At 59.8% G+C, this 22,214-nt stretch overlaps 1 protein-coding gene across 2 annotated transcripts in view; it reads right to left on the bottom strand.

Moving 5' to 3' along the window:
* KCNT1 (potassium sodium-activated channel subfamily T member 1) overlaps window positions 1–22,214 on the bottom strand; it is a 95,146-nt gene that overhangs the window by 60,093 nt on the left and 12,839 nt on the right. The gene's annotated exons all lie outside the window — the stretch shown is intronic.

Genomic DNA, 22,214 nt, shown 5'->3' with positions numbered 1-22,214 from the left:
GGTGCCTGTATGCCAGGCTGGGCACCGGGCACAGATCCCACCTGTGTGTGTGCAGCGCTGGTCTGCCCCAGATGCCTGGCTGGGCCCGCACATCTCACATGATGTGGCTTTTGTAACCGTTCCCTTCCATGTCACAGACGCGGCTCCAGGTGACTCGCCCAGGTGACAGGCAGGTAACAGCTGGGAGGTGTTGGCGCCGGGAGGCCCAGCTGCCCCGAAGCCAGCTCGGTAGAGGCAGGAGGCTGTCAGATGCACCCCTGTCCTCAGCAGTGCCGGGTGGCAGAGCCCTCCGGACTTGTCCACACTCTGACCCCAGACCTGGAGTCCTTGCAAGCCAGGGATCTGTCTCTATTTCTTCCCCCAACCGTGCCCCAACCAACAGCTAGGGCCCAGTGAGTACAGAGGCTTGTGGGAGGCAGGTGGGCCTAGGACCCCCTGACAGCACCAACTCCAGGGAGTGGGCTGGCCCGCCCCAAACTCACACCAGAAGCCCTCCCGGAGCAGGCTGCCTGTTCCCCCACCCTGAATCCCCCCACCCTTGGCTGGACGGTTTCTGACCTCACTAGGCCTCCATGCACCCGTGCCACAGGGGCCTGGGTGGCCAACACGGATGGGGTGGGGGTAAAACTCCAGCGGCAGGTCCCTGACAGGCAGCACAGGCTTCCATTTCTTCAGCACCCATGCTGAGGGAGGGCTGGACCACTCGAGGGAGGCTGAGGCACAGGGCCCTGCTCCCTCTGGGGGTCCAAACGCTGAGCCGCCATCGTGCTCAGAAAATGACCAACTCACTGGCGCTCCCGATACCTGCCCTAGCGCCCTCCCCGATGTGGCTGAGTAAGGAAAATCCCCTGAAAAGCCACTGTGTGTGGTCTGAGCACACGCTCCTATGCATGTCGCCCTGGCTGCCTGTCGTGGCTCGGGTCTACCCCAGGGGAGAGTGCTGTTTGTACCTGCAAAGCACGAGCACCCTCTGCCAGCCCCTGGTGTTGGGGAGCACCAGCAGATGGAAGCCCCCTTCAACCCTCCTGTGGAGTGCCCTAGAACGGCTGCAAAGAATGAGGCTGGGCCCTTCTCCTGGGCGCGCTGCTGAGTGAGCCCCTTGCTGTGCTGTGAGTAAACAGACCAGGCGGAGCCCCGCACCACCCCTGGGCGCCGCCTGCAGGACCCTTCACCGCGCCATGACTGCACAAAGGGCCAATGGACATCAGGGCTGCCCATACATGGTCACCCTGGAGCGGGGAGGAAGCTGGGAGGGAGGGTGCCTGGGCTGCGGATGCGGCTCGCTCACATTCCCTGGGAACGAACCCACAGCCCACCGCAGTGCTGGAGGAAGCCTCACGCAGGAGGCAAACGCGCGCGCCCACCCGGGGCGGCTGCTCCATGATGCAGTGCTGTGACTTTTTCCGTTCCTGCTTTTCGAGAGTGCAGTGGGTCTTCACTTACTCGTGGCCTTTGAAGTACAGGATGAGAGTTAGGTGACAAGAGAACATCTATGCCGTGTTGTCCATGGAGTGCCCACAGCTGGCTGCAGCAGGTGCCGCCTGGGGTGGGGGGAGGGGAGGAGGATCTTTGCAACTTGCTGCTGTACCACGTCTGAAGTTTGATTTATTTTGAAATGACTGTCTACGTTTGTCACAGAAAGTCCAGTGAGATGATTCCCATGTGGGAAGGACAATCCCTTCGGCATCGAGCAGCAGTCCCAGAAGCCCCCTTTCCTGGCCTCAGGGCACCAGGACGGGTGCAGGGCCCATGGCTAGAGCCAGGCAAGGAGGGAAGGGTGGGCTGGGGCCCCAGGCTCGGGGTCCACAGAGCCACATGAGCCTTGAGGGTCCCCAGCACTTTCCGCTCCCATGGAGCCTGGAGAGGCTCGACCCTATGGCTACACAGGGGCAGACATCCTGGAAACTCAGGAAAAAATAACAACTGCCCTTTTAGGGAGCACACAGATGCTGTGGTTCAAACGTGTCTCCAAGAGCCCTGCGGAGAGGGTGGGGCCTTGCTTCGCCTACCGCGAGCTGAGTGGGACTGCGGGCTGGACAGAGGACAGGGGACCAGGTGGACCCAAGGTGTGTTTTGAAGGTGGCACTGGCTAGACTTTCTGAAGGACTCGGGGGAGGGACAGTGCCCAGGCTGGGGGGAGGGAACAGGCAGGTGGTGACACCCCAAGATGGGGAAGACAAAAGGAGCAGGCGGGGGGTGGATTATGACACCCATTCTGGACATTCTCAAAGTGCCTGCCAGGTGACATCTCGTGGGTGGGCACCCACGCCTGGTGCTATGGGGGGCTGCCAGTCTGAGACTGTCAGTCTGAGACCCATCTGGGTCTCCGGCTCAGCAGTGGGATCTGAAGCCCCAAACTAGCTGGGGTCACCTCGGTGGAGTGGTGCAGCCTGAAACTGGCCAAGTGGGAGAGGAGTGCAGGGCTGGGCAGTGTGACATTTACAGATGTGAGGGCAGGTGTGGGGGCAGGTGCAAAGGCAGGTGTGGGGGCAGGTGTGAGGGCAGGTGTGGGGGCAGGTGCAGGGGCAGGTATGGGGGGCAGTTGTGGGGGCAGGTGTGAAGGCAAGTGTGGGGGCAGGTGTGAGGGCAGGTGTGAGGGCAGGTGTGGGGGCAGGTGTGAGGGCAGGTGTGAGGGCAGGTGTGGGGGCAGGTGCAGGGGCAGGTATGGGGGGCAGTTGTGGGGGCAGGTGCGAAGGCAAGTGTGGGGGCAGGTGTGAGGGCAGGTGTGGGGGCAGGTGTGGGGGCAAGTGTGAGGGCAGGTGTGAGGGCAGGTGTGGGGGCAGGTGTGAGGGCAGGTGTGGGGGCAGGTGTGAGGGCAGGTGTGGGGGCAGGTGTGGGGGCAGGTGTTGGGGCAGGTGTGGGGGGCAGGTGTGAGGGCAGGTGTGAGGGCAGGTGTGGGGGCAGGTGTGAGGGCAGGTGTGGGGGCAGGTACAGGGGCAGGTATGGGGGGCAGTTGTGGGGGCAGGTGTGAAGGCAAGTGTGGGGGCAGGTGTGAGGGCAGGTGTGAGGGCAGGTGTGGGGGCAGGTGTGAGGGCAGGTGTGGGGGCAGGTGTGAGGGCAGGTGTGGGGGCAGGTGTGAGGGCAGGTGTGGGGGCAGGTGTGGGGGCAGGTGTGGGGGCAGGTGTGAGGGCAGGTGTGGGGGCAGGTGTGGGGGCAGGTGTGGGGGCAGGTGTGAGGGCAGTTGTGGGGGCAGGTGCAGGGGCAGGTATGGGGGGCAGTTGTGGGGGCAGGTGTGAAGGCAGGTGTGGGGGCAGGTGCGGAGGCAGGTATGAGGGCTGCACCAACCCAGGACAACGAACAAGCATAGTAAGAACTGGAGATGAATGACTCAGAGCCGACAAGGAGAGGGCAGGTCAGCATCACAGACCTCCTGGAGGGTGTCCAGGGGAGTCACAGAGGAGGTACAGGCAGTGCTGCTCCCCACACTGCTCCTGTATTCTGAGTCCAAACTGGGAGTGCCAGAATCCTCACCCTTAGCCCCCATCAGGAGGCAACCAGGGGGTGTGTCCTGACTTTGGTCACTGTCTGGCTGGGGAGACACCAGGGCTGACCCTTGGACTGAGGTGAGACCTCTTGATTGCCCCCAGCGGGAGAAGGGCATGGAGCCCCAGGAAGGAGGGAAGGAAGAAGGAAAGGAAGGAAAGGAGAAAAAAGAGAAGAGAGAGAGAATGAGAGAGAGAGAGAGAGAGACTGGACTTCAGCAGACAAAGAACCCGGCCAACAATAAAACAAAACCCAGAGAAGAAGGAAGTTCCCCAGGAGGAATTTGGGCACTGGGTCAACTTGATAAGGACAAGGTGCAATGGAAGCCACACCCAAAGATGAGATGAGCCCGTTCATCTCAGCAGCCAGTGGCAGAGGGGGAGACCACAGAACTCCAGAAGCAAGCAGAGAGCCCACACACCATACACTTATGACTCAATGAACCCAAGCCAGGAGGAACAGGAGAGGCATGGCTGAAATCGGATTATAGACACAGATGGCTGGCTCTGACCAGCACAGCAAAGGCACAACAAGATCCAGGCACCGGAGGAAGGGTGAGGACACTTCCACTTGAGGATTGCTTCTACCCGTGGGTAGAAGCCTCAACTAGTTTTTGGTATTTAAAATATATTTGAAGCCAGGTGCGGTGGCTCATGCCTGTAATCCCAGCACTTTGGGAGGCTGAGGCGGGCAGATCACCTGAGGTCAGGAGTTCAACACCAGCCTAACCAACACGGTGAAACCCCATCTCTACTAAAAATACAAAAATTAGCTGGACGTGGTGGTGGGCACCTGTAATCCCAGCTACTGGGGAGGCTGAGGCAGGAGAATCTCTTGAACCCGGGAGGCGGAGGTTGCAGTGAGCTGAAATATCACGCCACTGCACTCCAGCCTGGATGACAGAGTGAGACTCCATCTCTCTCTCTCTCTCCCTCTCTCTCTTTCTCTCTCTCTCTCTATATATATATGCATATTTTAAAAGTATTTAGATATGTGATGATGAAGCAAAGAAAGAACTGTGCACGGAATCCCAGGAAAACAAGACACACGATGCATTCCATCCAGATATGGCTCCTACTCCACCTCCTCAGCTGAGGGTAAAGAAGATTCTGCAGGTGCACAAGACAGAACCAGCGAGTCACTACGAAGGGGGTGAAGTGAGCTGGCTGCAGATTTTCTGCAGTGAACTAAGCACCAGAGGATGACGGTCCCATGCTGATCAAGTTCTAACGGGAAAAAATGAGGTCTAGGACTATTATACCCAGCCAAAATGTCACTCGAGTCTAGAGACACAGGGGCGATGTCCTCCAACGCAAAGGAACGTGAGAGAACGCGGCACAAATGCACACGCCCTTGTTGGGAGAAAAACAACCACAGCCACCTCAAACATGAAATGAAGCTGCTAAAAGAAATGCCAAAGAAAGAATTCCAGCGTGAAGAAGCCGTATGAGAGGGTGGGTGGGCAGCGGGAAGCCCAGTGAGGTGGCTACAGAGCGTTAGAGAATTACACAAAATATGGTTATAGAACAGGTAAGCATTTAAACCTTGGTGGAGTAAAAGCAATGATAAAATTAGTAATATTGTGGGTATGCAGGACACTGTGATCCAAAATGAAGACGCGCCAGGCGACTGAGATTCTAACGCGAGCCGCGCTGAAAGACCCCTCCCCAGAGAATGACTGACTCAGGGCAGGGAAGGTTCCAGAGTGTGGAAAATCTAGTTTTGCTAGAGAACAAGGAAGTTGCAAAGAGGAATGGGGTCATGTCCAAGGGTACGGAAGCCAGTGGGAAGGGCTCCCATTGGCCAAAGTGGAGGCGGTGGGATCTCAGAGGAGACAATGATTCAAACATGGCGTGTGGGCTTCCTGCTGCTGTGGTTACAAATGACCACAAATTCAATTGCTAAACCACACTTTTTTTTTTTTTTTACCTTGAGACAGGATCTCACTTTGTTGCCCAGGCTGGAGTGCAGTGGCATGAACATAGCTCACTGCAGCCTGGACCTCCTGGGCTCAAGTGATCCTCATGCCTCAGCTTCCCAAGTAGCTGGGACTACAGGCATGCACCACCACGCTCGGCTAAGTTTTGTATTTTTTGTAGAGACGGGTTTTGCCATGTTGCCCAGGCTGGTCTGGAACTCCTGAGCTCGAGAGATCTGCCTGCCTTGGCCTCCCAAAGTGCTGAGATTTCAGGTGTGAGCCACCGTACCCGGCCAACACGAGTGTTTTAAGCACACCATCCCGGAGGTCAGAAATCCCAAGCCCGAAGTGCCGGCAGGGCTGGCTCCTTCTGGAGTCCCAGGGAGGGGTCCATTTCCTTGCCTCTTCCAGCTTCCGGTGACCACCACCCTCCCCGGCCGGGCCCCTCCTCCCATCGCTCCTGTCCTTGCTTCCCCTGCTCATCTCCTCCAGCGACTCTGAGCCTCTGCCTCCCTCCCCTAGGAATCTGTGATGATCTTGGCTCACCCAGATCACCCACGATAATTACCCATCTTCAAGGCCCTCCACTTAATCATATCTGCTAATCCCCCTCGCCACGTGTGGTTCCCCTCGCCACGCATGATTACATAGTCACGGGTTTCTGGGATCAGGACATGGACATCTTCAGGGGAGCATTATTTGGCCCACCACACACGGCAGGTCCACGGAACTCCATGGGTCCACACCTGATGCTCCGAAGGGGGAGTCCAGGGAACCCCTTTCCTTGTTGTCACCACTAGAGGCTGCAATTCAACACTGCCTTACTGTGAAAATCTGTCATTAAAGAGAAAGGGTCGAGGGTGTTTCCAGCAGGAATTATATTTGGGGGTGCACAGCTCCCATGGATGAAGGATCAGCACAGTGCAGAGGAGAATGTGGGTAACGCTGATGGAGGAAGGAAGAGAAAAAGGCAGCCTGTACCTCCCAGGTCCCAGTGGAAGGACAGGCTTGGGAAGGGCCTTCAGAGGGGGCCAAGAGCCACAGACGGGACACTGGGTGCTCGTAAAGCCACAGGCCACCTTGAGGCGACCAGGGGGAAGTACCTGCCCAGTGGTGGGGTTGGGCTGGCCCCAGCAGGTCCATTGGGCACATCTTTGACAGGGGCAACTAGGACCTGAGGCCACACGCAGACACCAAGGGCACGTGCAACATTTTCAAGCCTCGATCAAGTAAGCTCTGTCCAGCAGGCCTGCAGACCCAACTTCCACTTTGCAAAAAATACTGGAGGCAGAAGAACAAGCTGAACCACCCACAGAGAGGCCACCGGACACGTGCAGACGATGGAAACTTCTGCAGGACGAGAGGCCTGGTGTACGTGCTACCTCTGTTGCGTAATGAACCACCACCAGCCTGGAAGCTCACAGCAGCACCCACTTATCACTTCTCAGTTCTGTAGGGTAGAAGTCCGCGCACAGCTGAGCTTGGTTTTCTGCAGAGGGTCCCATGAGGCTGAGACTGAGGCGTCCGCAGGGCTGGGCCCGCATCTGGAGCCCAGCAGGAATCTGCTCCCAGGCTCATTCCCGCCATTTGCGGAATCCCCTCCTGCACTGTGGGACAGAGGATCCCCTTTCTTGCTGGCCGCTGGCAGGGGGTTGCTCTCAGCTCCCCAGGGCCACCTCCTTCCTTGGCGTATGCCCTTATCTCTAAAGCAAGTATGGATGTGTTCAGTTCCCTGCTGCCTCCAGTCACTTCACCTCTTCCACTGCCAGCCAGAGGAAACGCTGCTTTCAGAGGGCACGTGTGAGTAGACGCAGCCCACTCGGATAATCGCCCTTTGATTAATTCAAATTCAACTGATCAGTGAACTTAATTATATCTCCTGTGTATACCTGTCTCCCCATTCCTCCTTTGTATAAAGAGGCCTTAGTCCTACTGAATTAGGGCCCAACCGAATGACCTCATTTCACCTTAATTACCTCTAAAGAACCAATTTCCAAAGACAGTCATATTCTAAGGTACCATGGGTTGGGGCTTTGATATATAAATCTTGGGGGACACAGTTCAATCCCGAACACCATGTCACGTGACAATCGTGGTGTGATGTCTCAGATTCACAATCCCGGGGGTAGGGTGGGAAATCCTGGGGGACCTGCCTGGTGGGAGCTGTTCCAGATTAAAAAGGGGTGTGTGAATCATCATAACCAGACCCGACAAAACACTCCTGGATTGAGCTCACCAGCTGCTGAGCACATGCCGGGGCTGCTGGGGAGATGTCTCTCCAAGCTGGGCTTGGGCTGCCCCTCTCCCAGGACCCCTGCCCGGCCCTCTCCCCTTCCCAGCCCGTGGCTGCGGCCCTCACTCTCTGGCCCCCGGCTCTCTGCCCCTCCGTGGGCATGGCCTTGGCCTCCCTGAGTTCTGGGGAGATGCCTCCCCTTTCCTGTTCCCCCGGAACAGGGCGTGAGTCTTGGGAGACCTAATCAGGGCCTCCTGAAATCTGGGCTTTTCCCAGGCAGGCCGTGGGTGGCTGCTACGTCTGCAGTGAGGCTATGGGGGTCTCATTTCCCAAGGAGGGGCCTGGGGGTGGCTTGGCCGCTGGCTCTTTTCTGCCCCACATAGAAACCAGGTGAATCTGCCCCGATGTTCTCCCTGCAAACAATTATGCGATTTCCTGGTGTAGGGGTGTCCTGGGGCTGCCATAACAAAGTACCACAGCGGGGGGCTTGAAGCAACAGTTCTGGAGGCCAGAGTTGGACATCAGTGTCCCTGGGCTGAAGTCCAGTGTCACAAGGCTACGCTTCCTTGGAGGCCCTAGGGAAGGTCCTTCCTGTCTCCTCCAACTTCTGGGGACTCCAGGCACCCCTCGGCGGTGGCCACATCACTCTAGTCTCTGCCCCCGCCTTCACACGGCCATCTCCTTCTGCCTGTGTTAATCTTCTTTTTCTTTTTTGAGTTTTCTTAAGGCAAGCTTGTTTTTGTAGTAAATATGCACAACACAAATGTTGCCACTTTAACCCTCTTTGCCGCAAGGACCTTGTGACTGCGTTTTGGGCCAGGATGGCCTCCCCGCTGCAACATCTTTCCCTCACTCGCCTTTTTAGAGCCCTGCACAGCAGGTCCCAGTCCCAGGCTGCAGATTGGGACGGTCAGTCAGGATGGTCATCCTTCGGCTGGTCTGAGAAGGGCCCTGGCGCGGACCCACGCTCTCTGGATGGCCCTTTGCTCCCCTGTGGGCCCCACCTCTGTCCAGAGAATCCAGGCCAGCGAGTGGGGGCTGGAGGAGCAGTACCCAGGGGCCGGGGGCCGGGATGCGGAGTGGCCTTTGGCATGGGGGACACCGCCCGGCCTGGTGCCACACCTCCCTTCAAAGGCACGACAGTACCACCAGGCATGGAAGGGGTCCTCCTCTCCCAAAGGTGACACACGGCTGGGCTCCCCCTCCCCATTCCCAGGCCCCTCGGGCTGGGCCTTGACTAATCACTGTGGAGGGGACCCTGCAGAGAGTGGGGAAACTGACAGAGAGAGAGGGAGAGACAGAAAGAGAGAGGGAGAGAGAGGGAGAGGGGGGAGAGAGAGGGAGAGAGAGGGAGAGGGAGAGAGAGAGAATGGGAAAGAGGGAGAAAGAGGGAGAGAGAGAGGGGGAGAGAGAGAATGGGAAAGAGGGAGAGAGGGAGAGGGAGAGAGAGGGGGAGAGAGAGGGAGAGAGGGAGAGGGAGAGAGAGGGGGAGAGAGAATGGGAGAGAGAGGGAGAAAGGGGGGGAGGGAGAGGGAGAGGGAGGGAGAGAGAGGTAGAGGGAGAGAGGGAGAGGGAGAGAGAGGGGGAGAGAGAATGGGAAAGAGAGAGAGGGAGAGGGAGAGAGAATGGGAAAGAGAGAGGGAGAAAGGGGGGGAGGGAGAGGGAGGGAGAGAGAGGTAGAGAGAGGGAGAGAGGGAGAGGGAGAGAGAGGGGGAGAGAGAATGGGAAAGAGAGAGGGAGAAAGAGGGGGGGAGGGAGAGGGAGAAAGGGAGGGAGAGAGGAAGAGGGAGGGAGAGAGAGGTAGAGAGAGGGAGAGAGGGAGGGAGGGAGAGGGGGGAGAGAAGGGGAAAGAGGGAGAGAGGGAGGGAGAGGGGGGAGAGAAGGGGGGAGAGAGGGAGAGAGATGGAGAGGGAGAGAGAGAAAATGGGAAAGAGAGGGAGAGAGGGAGAGAGAGAGAGAATGGGAAAGAGAGGGAGAGGGAGGGAGAATAGGAAAGAGAGAGGGAAAGGGAGGGAGAGAGGAAGAGAGAGAGAGGGAGAGACAGAGAATGGGAAAGAGGGAGAGAGGGAGAGAGAATGGGAAAGAGAGAGGGAGAGGGAGGGAGAGAGACAGGGAGAGAGTGAGAGAATGGGAAAGAGAGGGAGAGAGAGAGAGAATAGGAAAGACAGAGGGAGAGAGAGGAAGAGAGAGAGAGGGAGAGAGGGAGGGAGAGGTAGAGAGTGAGAGAGAGAGAGGGAGGGAGAGAGGTAGAGAGAGAGGGAAGGAGAGAGAGAGGGAGGGAGAGACAGAATTAATTAGCTAATCATCAGGTTGGGGGCGGGAGTAGGGCGAGGCCTTGGCAGAGTCTGATCTGGGTCTACAAGGGGCCCCGTCCGTAGCAGAACTTGGCTTACCTGGGGTGCCTCGCTTTACCCTCCCAACAGGTTCTACCTACCAAGGGACCCACTGAGGCTTGGAACGGGGTGGGGGTGAAGATGCGGCCCTGGCCACATGGCGAGCCACAGAAGCCAGGGGGAGCTCTGAGCTCTCAGCTCAGGCCACCCGAGCCTGGGCCGGCTTTGCTCCCAGGGGGACTTCTGTCCCTGGGGGTCCGGCCTCATCCAGGTCCCTGGAAGGGATCCGAGACCCAGGGAGGCTCCAGAGGGCCCTGCAGGCCGGGAGTCTCCCCTGGGGGCTGCTGGCCCTGTGCCACGTAGTGCTGTGGAGAGGGGCTGGGGGCATCCACCGCAGGCCCTCAGCTGCCCCTGCCCCAGCCCAGCCCCCAGCCCAGACAGCGCCCTGGCTCCTCCTGTCCCCTCCCCTCATCCCCCTGCCCCCACGACTGCAGGCCTTTCCCCAGTCCTTTGCCGGCCCTTCTGTGGATCAAGGTCAGGGGAGGATGTGGCGGTCTCTTGCCCTGACAGGCCCCTCCTCCTGGGTGGGGTGGCCACTCCGAGCCCCCACAGCCGTGGCTCCTGGGTGGTGGCTGGGGAGGCTGCTGCCCACCAACCCCTCTTCCTCCCCAGACCCCTATCGTCCAGGTGGTTCCTCCTGCCAGACCTGGGCTCCCAGGGCGGGTGGGAGGGGCCTCTTTTCCGGCATTTCTGCTTTCCAGCATACATTCAATCAACTTAGGACACGCCCAGGCAAACCGCCCAGCAAAAGGACGGGGCTGTGCTGGAAACAGACTCTGTCCGCCTGGACCTGGCTGAGGGTCCCAAACCCAGCAAGGGCAGCCACAGCTCCACGTGGGAACCTCCTTAGTGGCCCCTGGGACCCCCCGGCTTTGATGCTGTCCCAGAGTGACCCCTGCACCCTCTCATGTGTGCACGGGTGTCCTGGGGCTCAATACCACAAACTGAGTGCCCAAAACTACAGAGGTCTCTTCTCTCCGTTCTGGAGACCAGAATCCAAAATCCTGGTGTTGGCAGGTCCACCCTCCCCCGCAAGCGTAGCAGGTCCTCCGCCGTCTCCAGCTCCTGGTGGCCCTGGGCTCGTGGCAGCGTCGCTCTGATCTCTGCGTCTGTCCCGGCGTGGCTTCTTCTCTGTGTCTCTGGGTTTGTTACTTCTCTTCGTATAAGTCACTGGATCTGAGCCCCTCGGTCCAGAATGGCCTCACCTTGAGATCCTCAACTAATCACATCTGCAAAGACCGTGTTTCTACATAAGCCACATTCTGGGGTTCTGGGAGGACAGGAATCTTTCGAAGGCCCTGTTCAAACACTATAGGTGACCTGGAGTACTCTCCACAGACCCCTCCTTCTGAGGTCCCCCCCGGCAGCTGTGTGGCCCTTGACAGGCCCCGCCCTTCTGAGGACTCCGTTTTCCTGTCTGTGTAGGGAGGCGGTTGGGCCATTGAGCCACCAAGGGATCCTGGGCTGGGTTTGTCATGTGTCCATCACACGCCACCCCCACGCAGTTGCCTCCTGGGGGGCGGGCAGGGACAGGCCCCAGCGCTGCTTCCACCAAGATTACCCTCAGGATCACATGGGGGAGCCCAGGGGCACCCCCTCTCATGGGGGGAAGACCCTGTCAGATCTGTTGTCTGCTAGAGGGAAGGTTCAGGGTCATCCTCGAAGCCAGTGGTGGGGGGCCTATCTGTGCCTGCAGGAGCCCAGGCTCTGCCTGGGCGGAGGAAGCTCCAATCCAGGTGGGTGGCCGGGGCCTTCAGGTTGGGCCTCTCGGGGCAGCCCAGCCGACCCAGCCGGAGCTAGGGATCCCAATGAAATACATGACACACCTGGTGAGGTTTCAATGTCAGATGGAAAATAATTGTCTTCAGTATAAGCACGTCCCCGATATTGGATAGGATACACTTCCACTGGGAAATGATTCACTGTTTATCTGACAGTCATATTTAACCAGGCATCCTGTATTTGTATTTGCTGAATCTGGTGCCTACAACAGACACTCAACTCGACCTCTGTTGCATGACTGAATGAACGAATGCCTGCATACGTGGGGGAAGGAACAGGCAGACTGGCCACGCCCCTTGCCGAGCACTGGCCTGCCTGGATCCTGCAGGTGAGGACCTGGTTCTCTGGCCACCACAAGGCTGTGCCTGCCCTCGTTGGCCTGTGCTTCCCTGGGCACTGCCTTCACTCTTGTTTGAGGCTCAGGGGGCTCAGGATGGGAGTGCACGCGGGGCCCGCTGTCTCTACCTGCCCACGGCTGCCCCCACCTGTGCAGAGGGCGCCCCCTGAGCCACCCCCAGCCTGGCCTCCGGGGATGAAAAGCACCCCATGGGGAGGACACAAAGTTGAGGCCCCTGGAGGCCTGACCCTGAGGCTGGCCTGGACTGCGAGGCCCCTGGTACCCTCCCTCTGTGCCTCTTGAGCCTCTGAGCCCGGATCCCACAGTCAGCTCTTATTCAGGGGCCCATGATGGATAAAAATTCAGAGGGGAAAGCAGGAGTGCTGGGAGGAGGGCATGGAGCTTCCCGGGGCCTCTTATGAAAACCTGGAGAGGAAGAGACGGGCTCAGAGCGAAGGTGGCAGGGATACCTGGGCCTCCCCAGCCCACAGCACCCTCAGGAGAACGGACGCGTCTGGGACGGGGCTGCGCTGAGCCATGGCGCTCAGACTGGATGGAGGAGGGGGTGTTTAAGGACATGAGGTACCTGTGCTGGGCTGGGGGCAGCCGGACACCAGGCCTGCAAGCCCCGAGGGGTGGCCCGGCACTGAAGGCGGTGATGCCTTTGATGGACTTGCCAGACTGGCAGAATCATCAGTAACAAGGTCCCTGGGACACGGCACTTCCCGGGACAGCTCTAGATGCTCCGGACACCCACCAGGAGAGCCAGGGCCCCCTTCCTACTGACAGGGCTCTGAGGCCCCCCAAGCCCCAGGGTCCCTCCGGAGGCAGCAGGCCCCGTGTAGACATGGCCATGCAGCAGACCCGTGGGCACAGCTGTCGGTCGCACAGGCACAAAATGCCTCTTCGGGAGCCACACGCTCACGTGGTGCACAAGAACTTCCCGCCAGGGAGCAGCAGCCTCTCCTCCCCGCCTGCCACCCTGTGGAGCCGAGCCTCGGGCAATGGCAGTGGATGCCGGCGCCGGCCCTGTTCATGCAGGTGGCATTCCATGTTGACCCCAAGATGGACGATATCTCCTGGAACAGGATGCAGGACAATTTCTAGGTACAGCTGGAACTCCTGACACCCCACCAACGCTTTTGCTTTTGGGACCTGGTGGAGGGGTGACGGGTCACGGGACAGCTCACCCACCCTGCCAGGCCTCTGGGGTGCTGCCCTGCAGGCGAGCTCTGCAGCCCCCAGCTTCCTGCACTCTGCAAGTTCACTGCCTTGGAGAGCCACGCCCGTCACTGACTGCTGGGGAGGCACAGGCAGTGTGGCCTCAGCCTTCACTCACACAGTGGCCGCTGTTGTGATGAGCGCTGGAGAGGAGAGGAAAGCTGCATGCAGGAGGCTCTCCCTAGGGACCTGGCAGATGCCCTTGAAGTTTAAGGAATTTGAAATGAAAGGGCAACTTAATCCCCCGGAGGATTTCCCACGACATCTTTTGCAGCGTCCCCTTCTTTCCCTCCAAGCCTGCTCCAGACTGAATTGCGCCCCCCAGATTCCCTTGTTGAAGCCCCCACTGCTGATGGGATGGTATTTAGAGACAGGGCCTTCAGGAGGTGAGTAGGCTTAGACGAGGTCATGAGAGTGGGGCCTCGGGATGGGATCAGTGCCCCACAGGAAGAGAGCAGAGAGCCTGCATTCTCTGCCCCGTGGGCGCAGTGAGAAGACGCCACGTGCAAGCCTGAGAGATGCTCTCACCGGGAGCCTGGTCCGCCGGCGCCTTGATCCTGGGCTTCCAGCCTCCAGAACTGAGAAATAAATCTCTGTTGCTGAGGCTGCCGGGTCTGTGGTGCTTTTCCATAGCAGCTGGGAAGACTGAGACGAGGCATAAACACACTTACACCCATTCCATTTCAGCTGGACGCGCCGGATGATGGAAACGGAACACTGGAGGGAGCGCATTGGGAATTACAACCTGAAGCCCAAACGGATGGTGGCTTCCTGACGCGGAGGATGCCAGCCCCTCCCACTGGGCATCTGTGTTCTGTTTTACACTAATGCGGGAGGAATTTCATTTTGTGTCACGCACATGGGTCCCTGGGACATGGGCTTGGTGATGAAGCCATGTGCCCCGTTGTGCCAGCCCCAGGGGTGGGATGGGGGATGCAGCCCCAGGGGACGCGGGATTCGCCCTCTCAGGGTCTCCCTGAATATCCTGGAGGTGTGGTTGGGGGAGCCAGAACCCCCCGCTTGAGTCATAAAGATGCACAGGCTGAGGACTGAGCCAGCCCTGGGCCCAGGGGTATCACGGACCCTCCTCCATGCCCCCGCAGCCAGGTGATGCCCCACAAGACACCGTTCACATGTGGTGGGCCCTGGTCACCGACAGCCTCTGTGGCCCTCCTGTTGATCCTGCCCACTCCTTGGTCACCCAGGGCTGGAGGCAACGCAAGCCCCTGGAACCCACCGTTGGAGGGAGGGACAGAGCTAGGAGGAAGGTGCAGCCCACCCGGGAGCCACAGTCTCCACAGCAGAGGCGTCACCTTCCCCCACCCTGACTCAGGCCCACCTTCCAGGACCCTGCTTCCTGGTAGGGAGCCCAGGAGACAAGGGCGAGCAGGCCTGGCCTCCAGCCCTGTCCACAGTCGAGTGGGGGCAACACAGGCAGACCGACCCTGAGCTGGAAAGGGACTGGAGAAATCATGACATGCATTTCACTCACTCAGGACACCGTAAAGCACATGGAACCTGCCAGAACTTTCGGACACCATCCCGGGCCTTTCCTGCTCCAATAAACCAGACCTTGACTCAATCATGCAGGTGGCACACCAAGGGGGTCCAGGAAAGACAGACAGGTGGCCCCGAGGCTCTGGGATTGGCTCCTGGTATGCGCATGGCCGGCACCCTCCCCCAGCCAGGAGACCCCAGCCTGCCTGGGCCCCACCGGCCTGGCCAAGGCCATTTCTCAGGCTGGCCGTGTCCTCCCAAGCCTGTGGGTGTTTGCTCTGGAAAGGGCCCCAGGGCGAGAAGGGCCAGGGGCAGGACTGGGATCCCACCTGGCCCCTCCCTGCCCTATCAGTACGCCTGCACACAGCAGGATGGCCCCAGGCAGAATGTTAAATATAACCACCCCCTACGCCACCACACCCGGGGACTGAGCAGGCTGGCGTTTCCCTGAGCTCAGCAGCTCTGGGCAGGAGGCACGCCAGGGGACCCGGTGCTGGAGCGGAGTGGCTTCGAGGCTGGGGCTGGCCCAGCAGCTCAGGCCGAGAGTGTTGGGGGCCACTTCAGCCCCTTCTGGGGGTCCCCGAGTCCAGGGGCCACGCTTCCCAAACTCAGCTCCAGGCCTCTCCCACCCCAGCCCTCACCCTGCATGGTTCCCCGACTCCTCCTGGAACCTTCACGGCCCCTAAACCACCACTGCCCGTTGGGCTCGGCCGTGTGTCCCTCATGCCCCACCTTCACCTTTGGGTCAGGCCTGGCCACACCCTTCCTCCTGACTGTCCCCCTCTGTTTCAAAGCTCCAGCTACACCTGAGTCTGTCACATGGGGACCTGGGGCCCTAAGGCAGGAGCAGGGTGGTGCAGGCGCAGCCCAGCCCTAGCTTCCCCAGAGCACCCCCAAAGGAGAGCTGACCTGTGCCCTAGGTCCTGCCCCGGCCACTCACGCCTTCACATAGAAACTCTGGGCTCAGTGCCCTTCAGGGAGCTGGGGCTGGCTCCTGGGCCTTCTCAGCTCAGGGTCCCAGAGTGGCCTTCAGAGAGCAGGTGGGGGTGGGGGTACAGGCAGGACCCCCGCCCCCAGCCCCGAGAGAGGCGGAGCAAAGCTCCCTCTGGAGGAAGGCTGCCTGGGCCCCCTGCTTCTTCAGCAGGGGCCAGGCTGGTGTGTGGGGGCAGGATGATGGGGGTGGGGAGGGGATAGGAAGAGATGATGGAGCTGGGAGGGCTGGGCAGGAGGAGGGCACTTATGCAATCCCAGGCTCTTCGCAGGAGGGATGATTCTAGAAGACCCTCAGCACACCCAGTCACCCGGGTCTCAAGGCACTTCCCCGACCAACTGAGAAATTGTTCAGCTATTAAGGACGACAGATGAGGGCTCGGAGGGCAGGGCTGTTCCTAGAGACATCCCCACCGCAACCCCTTCTGCTTGGAGGCCTGGTGGGGCCTTCACCCTGTGAGAGAAGCCTCTGTCTGTTCCCAGCCACCCTGTCCCTGCGGGGCAGCTGGAGTCACTGTGGGGTAGGGTTGGGTGAATGGAAGGGGTGCATCCAGCAGGGCCAGGGAGGGGTCTGGGCTGCCCCCTCCTTCTGCACCCATTCCTGCTCCTGCTGGCCCTGCCTGGCCCGTCCACAGTTGCTGCCTGTGGGGCCGGCAGGGGTCCATCCTCCACGCAGGCCCGCTGCCCTGTGTTCCCAGCAATGCCGGGCCCTGTTTGTGGTCCACTTCTCAGCTTGTTGTGTGAAAAAATATTTGGTGTTGCTCAACTCCAGAGAACCAAGTCAAGTTCCGTTCTCTGTTGTCAGAGGAGCTAACGAAACAGCCTGGTCAGGCCGCTCTGGGGCAGTGTTCTGACCCCAGGAGGCCTGCACTGGGGCCGGGCTTTCTGCGGCAAGGCGGCCGCTCCCTTCCCAGGTGACCCTGGTGCCTGGGCCCCATGGCGGGGGGTGCTGGGCTTAGCTTGGGGTGGCCCAAGGAGCCAAGGCAGTGGCCCTGGCCATGCTCAGGGACGAAGCTGCCTCTTGCCCGCCGGGAGCCCCAGCCAGTGGGCAGGGCCTTCCTGGCACCTCTCATGTCCTGCTTAATGCCCGGGAGTGTTGGCGACCCTGACGTTGCCTCCAGTGGTGGCTTCAGTGGCCCCGGTGGGCTGGGTCCTGGTGCAGCATGGCGGGGGGTGGCTGCCTGCCCCACCCCTCCCCACTGGGACTCCTTGTCTGGAATCTGCCCCTTTGGAGAGAAGGGCCTGTGGTGTGACAGCCCCCAGTGTCCCCAAAGCATGCATCCCCCGACATACACAGCATCTTCCTGAGCCTCAGTGCAGGGCAGGATGGAAGCCGCACCTCCACTGCCACAGACCGGAGTCTGCACAAGGTGCCCGGGACCCAGCTCGGGGACACCGCCAGGACCGAAGCCCTCAGGCAGCCCCTGTCCCGCTGGCTCCTCGAGCTGCCCTTTGGGGGCTGTTAACCCCTCTGCGGAAGAAGAGCCCAAGTCTGTGTCCTCCAAGGGCCATGACGCTCACTTAGGCTTCCGGGACACTCTTGAGAACTGGCTCTGGCTGGGAGGGACAGGGCCTCCATCAGTTGCCCCTGGGCTCCCAGGCAGAGGGGCAGTGAGACTCTCAGCATGGCTCAAGGGGCTCCAGAGCCTGGGCACAGGTGGACTGTGGCTGAATGCTGCTCCATGGGAGCACCCGAGACACCATCTGGTAAGCAGTGGTGAGGGTCCACCATCAGGTCCCTAAGGTGAGTGAGCTCCCAACTCTGCCCACTTCCTCCACCGGGCGGTACCGATGGGCTGGGTCATCCCCGCTGGGAGTGGCCTGCCCAGCAGTACAGCCTCCTCTGCCCACATGGCCCGCCGAGCTCTTCTCTGTCCAAGGCCACGGGCGATGGAGGCTGTGGTGACTCACTGCCAGAGGCTCTACTCCCCGGGGAAACAGGAAGCCCGAGTCCTGCCCGCCCACCTGCTCGCTCACAGCCTGCCAGGGGTTGGCAGCAGCACCCGCTTCCCTCACAGAGCCTGCCCCAGGGTAGAAACAGGGAGGGTGTGAGGGGTGCCGGTCTGTGCTGAGCCCCCACATTGCACCTGCCCTGTGCTGGTGGTTGGGTCTCCCTGCCCCTCAATCTCTTCCCCTGGTGCAGAGAGAGACCAAGCGGCATTTCCACCTTACCCAGACCTGAGACACCCCCATGGCCAAGGCCACCATGCTGGTCCCTCAGGGGCCCGAGCGGAGCCTGTGCTGCCGTGTCCGCGCACACCAGCCCTTCCGTCCGCAGCCCAGGACCCCATCCCAGCGTCCCCTCCCCTCCACCTAAGGGCTTTCTCACCCAGAGCCGGCAGGCAGGTCTTGCTGGGCTCAGCCCTTTCAGACCTGGGCCCCCCATGGCCTCCAGACCCCCGCCTGCACTCCCTCCCGCATTCAGATAAGCACATCCTCCCACCTCACACGGCCCCTGTGAGTCACTGCAGTACACAGGAAGGGGGTCCCACCAGGCCAGGCAGACGACCCCTGGTCTCCACTCCAGGAGGGGGAAGGCACAGGCACTGGGGATGAGGAGGAAGATGAGGAGAGATGGGATGGCTTCTAATGGCAGATAGAGGCATCAGACCCCACCCCAAGCACCCAGGAGGGACCTCCAAGCGGCCGATCCCCTCCTCCAGGTCAGCTTGGGGTTTCCACAGAGCCAGGGCTGGGGTCCCCACGTGCGTGTCCTTATGGATAGGGGAGGGCTTGGGTGACCTCAGGACCCCTGGCAGCATCCTGATTTCCCTCATTGTTGCCCACCCATTCCAGCATCAGGGGTCATGAGAGAGGCCATGCCAGACTCACCCAACCCTGCCATGGAGGCTGAAGCAGGTTCCTTTGGGCAAAGAAGGTTTGAGGAAGAGAAACCCTTCAGGCCAGGCTCCCAGAGCTGCCTTCAAGAGGAGAGGCCCCCAGGCTGCTGCTGAGACCAAGGAGCTGCCATTCCTGGGTGGGGTAAATGGGGGTTCCCTGGGCTCCTAGGCCTCTAGGGCACCCTCTCCTACATCCAGTCGAGGCAATTTCTCAGGAAGGCCTGAGTCCACGTGAGGAGTGGGTTCAGCTGTGCAGGGCAGCGGCTGGCGAGCTGGCAGGTGACTTGGGCAGAAGCCCCCAACTCACTTGCCCCTGCGCCCCTGGAAAGCTGCCCACTCCTGTACTGTGCCCAGCCAGCCTCACCAGCCCCCGCAGCCTCCACGGGGAGCCAGGCAAAGCTGCTGGGAACCGGGCTGGACACCAGCCGACCAGCAGCCCCCAACCTTCCAGATCTCGGGGTGCCCAAGGCCACCATCTCCACCAGGCCCAGGCTTTCTCTCAGAGGTGAGAAGTGGGGAACCACTCTCAGAGGGAAGCTAAGTCCCCTCCCTGTCCCATCCTATAGACATCAACACCACAGGAGCCAGGTCCCCTCCCTCCTGTCCTATACACATCAACACCACAGGGCCAGGTCCCCTCCCTCCCGTCCTATAGACACCAACACCACAGGAGCCAGGTCCCCTCCCTCCCATCCTATAGACACCAACACCACAGGGCCAGGTCCCCTCCCTCCCGTCCTATAGACACCAACACCACAGGGCCAGGTCCCCTCCCTCCCGTCCTATAGACACCAACACCACAGGGCCAGGTCCCCTCCCTCCCGTCCTATACACATCAACACCACAGGGCCAGGTCCCCTCTCTCCCGTCCTATAGACACCAACACCACAGGGGCCAGGTCCCCTCCCTCCTGTCCTATACACACCAACACCACAGGAGCCAGGTCCCCTCCCTCCCGTCCTATAGACACCAACACCACAGGAGCCAGGTCCCCTCCTGTCCTATAGACACCAATACCACAGGGCCAGGTCCCCTCCCTCCCGTCCTATAGACACCAACACCACAGGGCCAGGTCCCCTCCCTCCCGTCCTATAGACACCAATACCACAGGGGCCAGGTCCCCTCCTGTCCTATAGACACCAATACCACAGGGCCAGGTCCCCTCCCTCCTGTCCTATACACACCAACACCACAGGAGCCAGGTCCCCTCCCTCCCATCCTATAGACACCAACACCACAGGGCCAGGTCCCCTCCCTCCCATCCTATAGACACCAACACCACAGGGCCAGGTCCCCTCCCTCCCATCCTATAGACACCAACACCACAGGGCCAGGTCCCCTCCCTCCCGTCCTACAGACACCAACACCACAGGGCCAGGTCCCCTCCCTCCCGTCCTATAGACACCAACACCACAGGGCCAGGTCCCCTCCCTCCCGTCCTATAGACACCAACGCCACAGGGCCAGGTCCCCTCCCTCCCGTCCTATAGACACCAACGCCACAGGGCCAGGTCCCCTCCCTCCCATCCTATAGACACCAACACCACAGGGCCAGGTCCCCTCCCTCCCGTCCTATAGACACCAATACCACAGGGGCCAGGTCCCCTCCTGTCCTATAGACACCAACATCACAGGGGCCAGGTCCCCTCCCGTCCTATACACACCAACACCACAGGGCCAGGTCCACTCCCATCCTTCACACATGAGAAAAGGTATGCAGCACAGCATCTCTGAGGCCATCTTGAGGGACAGCGCCACAGGACAGGTATGGTGACCACACAGCCCCGATGCTCTAATCCCTGGCCACTCTCCCTCCAATAGAACCTCACTGTATACTTCATTTCCAACCAGAGAGAGCAGGGCACTTGTGGGGGTGGCACAGATGACCTGTACCCCATGGGCCTTTCCTGGAGAGGACCCACAGCCACGCACTAGCTAGCACACACAGCCACACACATCCAGCGGTCCACCTCCTAATACCATCGGCACACAACCCATGCGACCAGTGGGCACAGCACGCCAAGACCGCTGGAATGCAAATCGGTGGCTGCCAGGGGCTGGGGGATAAGGGAGCATGGGGGAGTGAGTCCCAGTGGTTAAGGAGCTTCCTTCTAGGGTATACAAATGTTCTCGAATTACAGTGGTGAGGGCGGCACAGTGTTGTGTACTAAATGTCACTAACGGTAAATTCTGTTTTATGTATTTTACCACAATTTTAAAAGAACACACCCAGGATCAGGGACTCATTGTGAAATCCCACGCCAGCTTCTCCTCTCCCAGGGATGGGCATGGTTCTCTCTAGGCGGACAGCAAAAGCCTCTGCTGTCCACTCCTGAACACTCAGGAATACAGCATTACAATTAGATCAACCACAGCCACAGGCGTTATCGAGTCATCTGGGAGCCCCAGGCACCATTAGGCGGATGGACACCGCTTCCTGCCCAATATCGGAAGGATCTCCCAGGGCTGCTGTTTTCAAGAATTAACCAAGTCCCAGCTGAACAGGCATCTGAGGGGCTGGTGCTGGCTTAGAAAGATGTTGAGTCCACGGATTCAGCCTAGGGAAGCTTTGTGTGGCTCCCAGGAGAGCCTCCCAGCCACGCACGCCGCCCTGGGACCAGCCTGGCTGACTGCCCTCTGCCCACACAGAGAGATAAACTGAACTCTTCACCTGGGCATTTGCACTTAGGTGGGCTCATTATTAGAGCACTGAGTTCAACAAGATAAAAAAACCAAGTTTAAAAGGCCTCTCTGCAGGACGCACACTCCCTGATTCTGAGTGGATGAAGACTGGGCTCAGTCCCCACTCCTGACTCTTGGTTCACACAACCGAATGTTACGGGAGGTCTGGTAGAATATTCCGTCCCCCGCAGGCAGAGGGGTTTTAAGACCCTCTTTTTACAAATCTTCATGGTCCTCATGGATACAGTCCCTAGGACTGACCCTAGTTACAAACATGATTTCTTTTTCAGCTGCGGTTTCAGCAGTAGGTTACTCTGAAAGCTGTTTGTGTCCTGACCATTTTCAACCTCGTGTACTTTGTGTGCTAACCTGAATAATTGCGTTGTTGGGGGAAACTGCGGATTTGCTAGCTGAGCCCAGGGCTGGGTGGTGACGGAGCCCTGGAGACAGTGACAACCCCGACCCTGCCGTACCCTACACGCTGAAAGAGGAGCGGTTCCTGACCTGAAGCCCCTGCGGGCTCCAGCTCCGCGTGAGTCCTCAGAGCACTTGCCTTCACTTGCAGGCAAAAAAGCGCCTCCCCAGAGCCTGGCAGAGCTAAAGTGCTGGGTGTTTACCCAAGACAGCTATTTGGGGAAAAGGAGGAGAGAAAAGCAACATTTCTTCCAGCTTCCTGCCAGCCCCCTCAGCGGATGAATTATTCCCATGGGCTCATCCTGTTGGTCCTTAACTGAAAGACACAATTCATTTTGCCTTTTTAGCCCAGGAGATGTTGAGGGGATGGGGACACGGTGACTCGGAATAAGTGACCAGGTCACGAACCTGAAGGACAAGCTCCC

Source organism: Gorilla gorilla, chromosome 13 (genome assembly GCF_029281585.2).
Source record: "Gorilla gorilla gorilla isolate KB3781 chromosome 13, NHGRI_mGorGor1-v2.1_pri, whole genome shotgun sequence".
Lineage (NCBI taxonomy): Eukaryota > Metazoa > Chordata > Mammalia > Primates > Hominidae > Gorilla > Gorilla gorilla.
The sequence above is the reverse complement of the archived record's forward strand: the minus strand, read 5'-3'. Positions and strand labels throughout refer to the sequence as shown.